Source organism: Talpa occidentalis, unplaced genomic scaffold (genome assembly GCF_014898055.3).
Source record: "Talpa occidentalis isolate TD23 unplaced genomic scaffold, MPIMG_talOcc4v2.1 talOcc4.11, whole genome shotgun sequence".
NCBI classification, from domain to species: Eukaryota; Metazoa; Chordata; class Mammalia; order Eulipotyphla; family Talpidae; genus Talpa; species Talpa occidentalis.
Genome location: NW_023601104.1, coordinates 46,012,255 through 46,024,326, shown reverse-complemented (window position 1 = coordinate 46,024,326; position 12,072 = coordinate 46,012,255). Strand labels below are relative to the sequence as shown.

Here is a 12,072-nt window from a genome sequence, read left to right as displayed (position 1 = left end):
ACTGATATATGGGAGGGGAAAAAGTGTTGGAGTTAAAACAGAAATTAAAAAATTTCAGATGCTGCACATGCTCTTTGAGCTATGTGAGTCAATATCTCTTCTGTGAATACTTGGTCAGATAAAAATAGGAAAGGTGTTAAGTGTCTATTTGAGAAATGGAGATGGATTTTAAAACTTGAGGTTTGAACACAAAACTTACTAATTTTTCAAAGAACATCCTCCAAAATTAAGAGAAGTGGGAGAGTGGAGGGATGAGGAGATAGAGGTGGCAATGTGATAGTGTACTGGCATTGGGGCTTGCTGGTGCATGAATGAAGCATGTGAAAATGTTGAGATGTGAATTTTTATATCTACCTATATATATAATTACCTGAGATGTGAATTTATATATATATATATTCCTGAAATTATAGAGTTCCATAACTGAATGGTAAATCAATAAAATTTTATTAAAAAATGCTATTCAGTACCTGATATTTTAAAGGCATCATTAGAGAAAGTGGAGCATATGACAAAATTCAAGATATCATCTGTTTCCTCAAAGAACTCACAGAAATTCGGGAGACATAGTTGAATTTTTTTTAAAGATTTTAATGTACAGAACTATAAATGATTGACACAAAAAATAAGAGTCAGTGGAAGGATAAAGTTTTTTCTTTATGATCTGATTCATAGTCTTCATGAAATGGCAGTGACTTTATCCTGTACATACACATCTCAGCTACACCTCAGTGTTTGTCTGAGAATGTGAAACACTCAGGCCATCTCACTCTCCTGCTTACAGTTATATGATAGCTTCCCACTGCCTTAAATAGAATCCAGACTTTATTTTGCATGTCCCTCAAAGCTGCAGATGGCCTATCTCCAGCCTGCCTCTCTTCCCTTTTTATTCCTCTTTCCCTCTAGTACTCTTGGCTTCAGGCTCACAGACCTGTTTCTCTTCCCTGACAGGACCTGCCTCATTGCTGTCATATCCTCTGCACCTGTAGTTCCCTATGCCTGGAACATTCTTCCCCTGGACTTCTTGATAGTCAGCTTTTCCTTCACATTCAGTTCCCAGCCCAAATGTTACATTTCAAGAAAGGTCTTCCCTTATTTGAAGAAGCTCTTCCCATACTCCTTCCTCTAAAGAAGTGTTTTCTACCACATAAGCTTATCTTTTTTATCATCCCAAACTAAGTAAAGGTTTTATTTAAACAATTCTGATAATTCTCTTCATATTAAAACATAGGAGTAAATGCAGCAAGTAACTCTTCTCTCACTGATATGATCCATTATTTTAAGATTTATAGATAATCAAAGTCTGCTCAAAAAAATTTATATCAATCATCTATACATTAGTGATTTTTTAACTTTAAATTTTTATTGAAAAAAAATTGATTTAAAAACAATGTATATGATTTAGAGGTATAGGATCATACCCTTCAGGTGCCTGTTACCACACCACACCCACAACCAAGGCACCAACAGTCCTTCACCATAGTCCATTGCGCCCCCTCCCCACTTTGCTCTCCTCCCTGCCCCCCCTTTGGTAGCTCCAATTCCACATTCAGATTTCTAGCGTTTGTCATTAGTTTGGTTCTGTGTGACCCTTTGTTTTGCTTCTCTGTATTCTGTATATAAGTGACACCATCTGGTATTTGTCTTTCTCCTTCTGATTTATTTAACTTGGCATAACCCCTTCCAATTCAATAAAATTTTATCGATTTGCCATTCATTTACATAACTATATAATTTGGGGAGTAAAGCTTCATACTGCAATATGTACACATTTCCCTCACTTTCTTCCTTATCTCCAGTGCTAGACACTGTCATGTTACCCCACTTTCTCCTTTTTCTTCCCTCTGGTAACCAGTGTATTTTTCATAGAGTCTAAGAGTGTTTTGCCAGTGTTTTTTCCCTTGGTTATCTGTATCCCAAAAATAAAACCATGTTTCACTTAACATAATTAGTCACCATTTAGTCCCAAAAGTCACTATTTCACCTTGTTTTAATAACTGAATGGTACTCCGTTGAATATGTGTGTGTGTCCACTTACTAATTTTTAATAGAAGGTATACATATTTAAGGTGTATAACATAATATTTTGATATACATCACATAGTGGAATGATTACTACAGTCAAGCTAAATAACATATCCAGCCCCTCAAAGAGTTACCATTTTGTGTATGTATATGTGTGAGATCTATACTTTTAGCAAATTTCCAGAATACAGTACAATATTATTAATGATAGTTACACTTCTGTACATTGGTATCTAGAATTTATTCCTCCTGCATAATTGCAACTTTGTACCCTTGGGCCAGCATCTCCATTTTTCCCCCACCTACCCATCCATCTGTGGTGACTAGTGTTCTACTGCCTTCTATGAATTCAACTTGTTATAAGTGAGACCATGCAGTATTTTTCTTTCTATATCTGGCTCATCTCCAAAGCACTATGGCTCTCTGAAACTAGCTCTAATTACTTACTTTCATTTTGTCTGCCTTGTCCTACTGGAATGGAAGTTCTCTGGGAAAGGGATATGACACCCTCAGTATCTCAATCTATGCCTAACACATGGAGCTTAAGATATACTTGCTTATTGAGTGAATGAAAGTAAGATAACAAAAAGAATGGCAAAGTAAATCTTCAAAAGAGAGAAATGGAAAGTGTGTTATTTGTAAGTTAATCTTTATGCAGGAGTATAGGTTTCCAACCCTCAGACAGATGTGGAGAAAATGTCCCCCATCTGTTGTCAGTTTTATGCATGATTATTCTAAAGAACTATAAATTCTGCTTACCTGTGGTTTGAGTTGATAGATAATCAAAAGGATTAAAAAATAAATTTGTGGGGCCTCCCCGGTGGCGCAGCGGTTGAGCACTGGGTTGCGAGGCTGCCCACAGCCTCTGTGGCGCCGGTTCGATCCCCGGTTGCTCCCCGGCCACCTGAGGAGGGTCCCACATGGCGCGCAGACCTCTCCTGCCGCCCGCTGCTCCCCTCAGCAGTGTGCTTCGGTCCTTCTGCCTGCTCTGCTCCCCGCTCTGGCTCTGGTGAATTCTCTCACCCTCCCGCACTTCTGACTGTACCCAGTGCATGTATAAACAAAACAAACAAACAAGTAAATAAAAATCATAAATAAATAAAAATACATGCCTCTTAAAAAAATAAAAAAAATAAAAAAAATGTTTAATAAAAAAAAAATAAAAAAATAAATTTGTGAAATGACTGGCTCTAATTTACATAATTTCTAACCATTAATCTTCTATTTAGGTATTTTTGATAACATTTCCTGCTGTCCAGATGAGTTGGACAGATCACCCACCAATAGGAAATGTGTGTATGTGTGTATATAAGTGTAGTTATATTCATAAATATGCTGAAGAATGCAGACATCATTGAGTAACTAATATTCCCTGACTATATTTCTCAGCACCAATGGTATGACACTCTCCTCAAAGCCTCTAAGGAATAAGTAGATTCTAATTTACCTGAGCTATACTTGTGAAAAGCCAAAAGAGTATTTGCTATTATAGTATATGCTGGAACTTAATGCTTTTCTGAATGGTGCGAAGGATTCATTCAGTGAATTGTGTGTTTCTTTAAATGTTTCTTTGTTTAATATTTCATTAATGTGGACTTTCAAAGAGAAAAAAGAAACCTAAAGGGTCCAAATCAAAAGAAGTAGTCAAGATTATTAAAATAATTTTCTACACTTTTTCTTTGCACACATTTAATTTAACATGAAGTGCAGTAACAGCTTTGAAAGTGAGTACCTCTTAAGATACTTTTAGTTACTTTTAGTACCACTTTCCAAGTTCTTGTAGCCACTTTAAAATTAAGGTGTCTTGGGGAAAAACTCCTACCAGTCCTGGAAAAAAAAAAAAGCTTTTTAAGTAAAAATCTTTTTTCTTAATTTTATTCTTCCAGCTATTTCCTTTAATGTTCTTACTGATATAATGCAGGATAATGTTTTTCATAAGTTCTGAACATGCAGTTATGGACTGATAATTTCGTAGGTTAGAACATTCGGTCAGAACACTCATTAGATTACCATGTCCTCTATCCTAGTCTATAATTTTTCATATATCCATATGTCTATCTAAATACAAAAGACAGTGGCTGCTCTCTGCTGAGAGATGAAACGGAAATCTCCATTACAATACATTGTCTCCTGTATGAATGCTCTACATTTTCAGCTGTCTTCACTATATTAACTGATGTCATCTTGTGGATTTTTATCCTTGTCTAAACTGCTCTTGCAGTGACACTAATAATGAAAAGATATATCATAAGGAACAGTTATTAATATATAACACTAATTACATAAAACATTGTTTTGTCTAGTGCTACTATATTTTGTGAAAAACTGCCCCATCATGTTCATTTAATGTCAACATCATCTATACATGAGAAATATATTTTGAAAGGAAAGTTGGTTAACTCTTTTTAAAGTCTTATGAAAAGTGGCTTTGAAATTACTATATATCACCAACCAAGCCATTACATAAATTTGCTTTTGTGAATGAAGATCAATCTGAGTAGCAAAAGTTTAATAATACAAAACGAATATGAATTATTCAAAAAGGAGCAAGCATTTAATGTTTTTCTTTAATGAAAATCCTGATAATAAAAGTGGAAATGTCTTACCAATTTGGAGCATTTTTGCAATTTTGTATTTCCCACTCATGCAACTATAACAAAATGCTCTCTGATATGGAAAGAGCATGAAAATCATCAGATTGTGGGCCTCCCTGGTGGCACAAGGGGTTAAGCACCGCACTATGAAGCAATCCACAGCCTCTGCAGCATGAGTTCGATCCCCGGCCAGCCAGGGAGCAACCCACATGGCTAGGCAGACCTCTCCTATCTCACCTGCTGCTCCCCTCAGCAGTGTATTTCAGTCTGCCTGTTCTGCTCCCCACTCTGTCTCTGGTTTATCCTCTCACCCCCGCATCTCTGGCCTGTACCCCAGCTCTTGTATGCATAAATTGAATAAATCTTTTTTAAAAATCATCAGAGTGAAATATACTGAATCAGTGCATGTCATTTTTGGCTAGTTTTTCTTGCCTATTGCATTCCCAAATTGTAGTCAAGAGCGTAGAAGGGAGTTAGAAAGGGAGGTAATGGAATCAAATTTATTAATCAATAACTGGTAATGGAACACAAAATTTTTCAAGTTATGTTAGGGACCCCAGTGAAATGTGTAAAATTGTCATGTTCCTCAAGAAATTAGTCTTTTAGTAAGCCTGAATAATCTAGCAAGGCCACGGAGGACTGTTTAAGAAGTTGCCCTACTTTTTTGGCACAAGAATTCCTTTCTACTGTCTCTCACTCCCCTGCCTCACTGTTTCCCACTGTTGCCTTCCTTATTTTCTCCTCCATCCAGTTCTTTTAAAGTTACACATTTTCCATCAATTCTTGCCCACCTCCTTGGTTTAGCAGTGTTCTTCAGTTAATTATCCCAGTAGATGTCAGCACCCAGAGGACATAATGCCAGTGTTTACCTGGTGATATTAAGAACTCTAATCATGGGCAAGAGGAGAAATTGTACTCCTTCTCATCCCTTCACTTCTTCGTTATGCTCCTTCCCCAGCCCATCCTAATTTAGGACTTCCTCAGCTTGATCTAAGCCTGCTCCTTCCTGGTATGATAGAGAGGATCAGACAAATATGTGTAGATCTCTGGAGGGAGAGCCCTCCGTTGAAGTTTGTGATTAAAGTAGAGGGCTGTCTCAGGGTTATTGTCAAAATGTGCAGTGAGGGTTAGGCCTCCCTGGTGGCGCAGCGGTTGAGCGCTGGGTTGCGAAGCTGCCTGCAGCCTCTGCAGCGCCGGTTCGATCCCCGGCTGCTCCCCGGCCACTGGAGGAGGGTCCCACATGGCGTGCAGACCTCTCCTGCTGCCCGCTGCTCCCCTCTGCAGTGTACTTGGGTCCTTCTGCCTGCTCTGCTCCCCGCTCTGGCTCTGGTGAATTCTCTCACCCTCCCGCGCTTCTGACTGTACCCAGTGCTTGTATAAATAAATGAATAGATCTTTAAAAAAAAAATAAAATAAAATAAAATTCAAAGACCGCCTCAAATTGACTAAAGAAAGTTGTAATTATATCAATCTAATAAGTTCTCTGTCAGTACTGATTCATTTGTTTTTTATTGTATTAGCTCATTTGCTATTCATTGCTTTTGTACTTTTGTCATCCTAATTTAGCATTAATTACAACAGCATTAAAATAAAATGCTGCTGTAATTCTATATCCAGGGCATAGATATCTCAAAGTGATACACGTGATTTAACAATTTATTTACTGAATGAAAGTCCATTTATACTTTAAAGACCTTTCCAATAAATCAATAAATTGATTATTTTTAATATTATCAAAATTAATAAAGATATTGAAATGTCTTCACATTTTTAAAATATTGGTAGAGATTTGCCACTCTGTCCTTTAATAGGATCCAGAATTTTATCATTAATTGATCTTGATCTTATAAATGAAGAAAGAAAAAATAGTTTGCTTTAGAAGAGTATTATCTTTTTCTTACTGGAATACATTTAGCTAATTCAATTATCTGTATAACCAAGTATAAATTATCTTATAAAATGACTTAGAGATGTTGTTTAAATTAAAACCTATTATGATTCACCTCCATGCCGTGATTGCTTGTAAAAGTGTTTTTGGATCCTAATTCTACCATTCAGTATATTCCCTATTCTCCTAGGCATTTCTTATTTTGGTGTATATTTTATCTGCCAACAATTATAGTCAGCATATTGTTTATCTTTTGTCTAACTCTAATCTTAATTCAATAATATAGCCTGACTGTTAGGTTTGGGTTTTATGTCACAATCATCTGACCTGGCCCATAACCTCTGCTGGCAAAACAGAAAAGCTTTTTGTCACTGATGAAGCCAGTGGGTCCAAGAGCTCAGAGTCAAGAGAGTTTGACAAGCAAACTATAACTTCAAACTGATCTCCACCCACTATCTAAAAGCACTGTATTATGTAACTGTTAACCACTACTCATTTTCTGTTAGTGACTATAAGACTGTGGAGTATGAAAAAAATCCCCATTTCTAATGCCAATTCTGATATATAGGTCTGTGGGTAAGGTGCAAGAGCGACAATTTTGCCAATAAGTCGTGTAATGCCAATGTAGATGATTAATGCCCAACTCATCAAGAAATAGCCTAAATTCTAGAAGATAAAGGATTATACTGGAATAAATCCATTTTATAAGAATGTGCAAATGAGTCATAACTTGTTCATCTCAGTATGAGACTAAGCTATAGTTTGATCAGATTGCTCCAGGAACAGAACAATATAATAGGGTGAACTACAAAAAAGGCATTTGTTCCCAAAGGGAGAAACAGCCTCTAGAACTGAAGGAAACAAGAGTTTTGGAGAGTTTTCATTATAGACCAGTCCCTTCACCTACTAAGTAACTTGGGCCTATCTAAAACTAACTTTAAAACTCAGGGTTGAACCAAGATGCTCAAGAAATGTCTCTTGTGCGCAACTCTAAACTTCCCAAGTAATTTTGAAGAGAGAAATATGTTTAAAGCTTTTAAGTATAAGTAATATTAATTGACAAATATTATTGCACTATATAGAACGTAGTGTGAAGACTTACACCAACTGTGTGTGAATGCATGCGTCAGTCCTATCACTTCAGTTTTAAGATGTGTTACCTGCTATGATTTACAGGTACAGCACCTAAAAAAGAAGACATCACCACTTCACACCAAGAAATGGTCCAATTATACCCTGCTACCTGTATTAGTAATTGGCAATTGCAGAAACATAAAGGTATGGGTCTACAGTTTTCTCTTGTTAATTGATATATGTGTGAATATGCTAATACAATCCTGATTTTGTTTCAGGATTTCTAACTACATTGAACTTAAATACACATTGTTTATAACCTAAAATATTCTTAAATAAGTTTGAAAATCAATAGCTACTGTTTTACTTTTCTTAAAAATAGGCAGGACGTATTTATAGGTGAATGTATCTCCTTGCAGAAATAAAAATAAATTCTCCTGCAGTTTGGATAAATTACATGAATAAAAATGACTGAGAAGCAAGAAAAATCAGTTTAATAGGCACACAATTATTCATTTAATTTCTGGTAGAAGAGAAGTAAATGGCAGTTTCAAGAAATTTAAAGATTTGGATAGATACGGGTGCAATTAAAAAATTGACTAGTATATTCTAAACTGTTTTCGCCAAAATAAATTACACATTTTAACTGCTTATGTGTATGTGGCTATATTATTTCCATAGATACATGAACATAAAATATTACATATAGTTATATTGATCATTTTTTAGGTTATATGTACCACTAACATTCTTTCTTAAAATTTTGAACCAAATAGGCCCCAGCCATCAACCAAGACAATAAAGGAAAGAGTTATGTGGAAGAACTTTCACTCAAATTATTTTGTAATAAATATTGCTAGATATTTTATATGTAGTTTTAGGAAAGAGGTAATATTATGAAATGTTTTCTTTCTCTTTTATGAAGGAATTTGACTTCATGAAGCCCACTAAGCAAGGAGAAATAAAAGAATCAATTATTGCCTAAATGTTCCTTTAAAAATCTTTTAAAAACTAATTTTTCCTTTGTGGAATAATCCTTGAATTCAAAAGAACTAAACAATGAACCTGAAAACATAAAGTCTAATAATGTTAGTAGCTGAAATGTAAGTTTTAAAAAAACCTACCTATTTAGTGTTTATTCTCGTGTACAAGTTGAATATTTTGATGGCAAAGTAAAAAAAAAAATTGAATCCATGAAGCCCTTCTTTTAAATTTCAATATGCAGTGTGATAGATATATTTGCAAAATGTGTGTGGATTTGCATGATTAGGGTCTATGACCAACATTTAACTGTCTCTCTTGTGGCATTAAGTCATAATCACTATGAGAGTTTTTGTGTATAAGGTACTTTTCTATATTTTTCAGACTACATTTTCCTATCCTGTGGATTCAGTTAAAACATTCTGCTTAGGATAGTACTACTGAGTAAATATTTGTTGAATTATGAAAGGAAAAAAGTTAACATATTTATATAAAGAGGAAGAGAGTCATATAAATTAAAATTCAGGAGTAAAAATTTCAAGAGTATTTAGTAGTATGTATTAGAAACAAATACATATGCAACATTTGGCTAAAGATAATTAGCAATACATAGGGTTGTTCATTGACTAAGTAGCAGATTCAGAGACTGGGTTTAGGAGAACTTCATTTAGAAAGTCATTTCAAGGCAGCAGGGTGGGGGTGGGAGGCAAACACAGCTTTTAGCTGAAAATGATAACGGGATGTAAGAGTTTGCCATGGGCAAGATAACTTGAAGTGAACCACTGCAGACATAGAAATAATATAAAATCTTAGCTCCTACAGTTACAAATTCAAATTTGACAGAGACTTCTCTGGAAGAATTAAAATTAAGATCTAGAGTAAAACAAGAAATACAGTTAAACTGTTGAGGGAAAAATTGGAGGGTTTTATGCCCTTTTGAAGTAACGTTAGTAGTAAAAAAAAAGTTCATCATTTTTGGCTTTTAGATTTAGATTACTATTACCTCAACTTAAAAGAATGTTGCAGTGGTGTGGTGGATAGGATGGATTAATACTCAACTTCCATTGAATCCTCTTTCCACTGTGTTATGGTTCCCAGGTTCCCTTGCAGTGTGGGTTTCAGTATGATCTGGGTTCACATAATCAGAGGCACTCACATGATATTTGGAGATAGAAGCAAGATGGATTTTGCTTCCACTGTTTCTGCTGTCTTTGCTGGAAAGTATGGTAATGGTGACTGCATTGTTCTGACACAGAAGTCCCAGTGTCATGTTAAGAACTTCATTGATACGTTAAGTGTACAGCATTAATTTTGGTGCATTTTCTCCTTTAATGTTGGAACTTGAGAAGGGTTCCTCTTGGAAAAGTACTGTAGTTGTAACTTTGACCTCTTCTGGTTTAGAGTCATAAAATAACCGAAAAAATAATATTCCTACCAGATGACACAGTGGTTCCTAAAACTGGAGGTTGGGACTGCTATGAGGCTCTTTGTGGACTCCTCATGACCTTCAAGTACCAGGAAAAGAGCTTCTTTGTTGAATAGGAATATCGATTTTTTTTTTTAAAGATTGATTTATTTATGCATATAAGAGCGGGGGTGTAGGCCAGAGATGTGGGGGGTGAGAGGATTCACCAGAGACAGAATGGGGAGCAGAACAGGCAAATCTACTGAAATACACTGCTGAGGGGCAAAATAGGAGAGGTCTGCTGTGCCATGTGGGTTTGCTCCCAGCCCGGGGATCAAACCTGCGCTGCTATGACTTCCAATAGCTTCATAGTGCTGTTTCAACCCCTTGCACCTTAGGGAGGCCCTCAATATTGGTTTTAAGGGGATATACTGCTGCCATTAAAATGTGTGTCAGAAGGATTAGGTGTGGATCTGGAATGGAGGGAATATTTTAGAGCATGTCCTCATATAACCATATCCTGAGGTATAAGTTCATGTATAATTTCAACAATCCAGGACAGGACAGGTGTGCTCACCAATGGCTCAAGCCCATCAGGAATACAGGTTTACTTTAACTCACCCAACATTTAATGCCAAAGAACTGAGGGTGATGGAAGCATAGAATTCAAAGCAGAAGAATGCAATGAATAATAATAATGAGCTTATGACCATTCACAGAAACAAAGGCTGTTGTAGCCTTTTATTAGACAGGTATTTATTACACTCACTTTACATTTTTACATCATTTTATATTGCATATTTTTCTTTGATGATGTCACTGAATATATAGAATATATAGATGAGAAAGTTGGTGAACTAGAAGGAGGTGAACAGCAGCCAAGGAAGGATCCTACTACTAATAGAAGTTTGGGTTTCTTCTTTTGGGCACAGGATAGGTTTTCACTTGTGTTGGGGGAATAGTTGCACTGTATTTTTTGTATTATGTGGAAAACAGTTACTGCTAATACTATTACTTGGAAATGTATATATGGGAAAGAAACATGATCTGATCAACAGACAGTCTCTGGGAGTTAATGGTGCATTTTTTTTTTAATATTTTATTTATTTATCTATACAAGAACCAGGGTACAGGCCAGATTCGCGGGAGGGTGAGAGGATTCACTAGAGACAGAGCAGGGAACAGAACAGACAGACTGATGAAATACACTGCTGAAGGGAGCAGCGGGCAAGACAGGAGAGGTCTGCTGCGCCATGTGGGACCCTTGCTGGCAGGCCGGGATGGAACTGGCACTGCAGAGGCTGGGGACAGCTTCACAGTGCGGCGTTCACCACCTACGCCACCAGGGGAGGCCCTAATGGTGCATTCTTGTTTAGTAACTACTCACTCTTTCTAATGTTATTTCTGACACTTAGGAGATTGAGAAGCAAAAAATCTACATTTCCAAGTCTCTTGCACACATGGTTCATATAGTTTAGTTTAGACAGATACAATTAGGTGATATTTGGAAGAGGGAGTAAAGTGGAGGTCACGGGCCTACCATTTCTGTCAGTTAGAATATTTTTCTCCAACAACATTTGAAGAGATCCTAGTGCTCCATATATGATTTATGAATATTTGGAGGGCTCAGAGCATCCATTTTTTCCAAGTCAACAGTACATAGTCTTCTAATTTATGGTTAAAAAAACTAAAATGACATATTCCTGATCCTATGGTTGCAATGACAGTGCCCTGTAACTATAAAAAGGAAAAAAGCCTCTTCATAAAAAATCCTCTTCATTGGGCAGCTTCTGTGGTATTAGAGCTTGTCCTTCAGGTTTGTTTTTTTTCCCCCTAACAAGTTTGTATGAGTTTCATTCCTGTATTAAATCATTTTCTGCTTAAAATAGTCAGAGTAGTTTCAGTTATCTTCAACTTAACCCTGACTCAAACAGATGGTATATTGAGAAAGAAACACAGTTAACCAAATTAAGCCATTCTATATCATGAAAAAAATCATCCTTCCTGAGCATAATATAGCCTGGAAACAATTATATATTGAAATTACTGATATTTTCATTTAAAAAGGTATTGACTGATTTACTAAGAAACTAAGCATAGTTTAT

The 12,072-nt window shown here is 36.1% G+C and overlaps 1 long non-coding RNA gene across 1 annotated transcript in view; it reads left to right on the top strand.

The window, feature by feature from the left end:
• Nucleotides 1-12,072, top strand: part of LOC119238248 (uncharacterized) — a 99,523-nt gene that overhangs the window by 40,312 nt on the left and 47,139 nt on the right. The window contains exon 2 of the long non-coding RNA XR_005123507.2: nt 7,684-7,785. This is a non-coding gene — a long non-coding RNA (uncharacterized LOC119238248). The remainder of the gene's footprint in view (nt 1-7,683; nt 7,786-12,072) is intronic.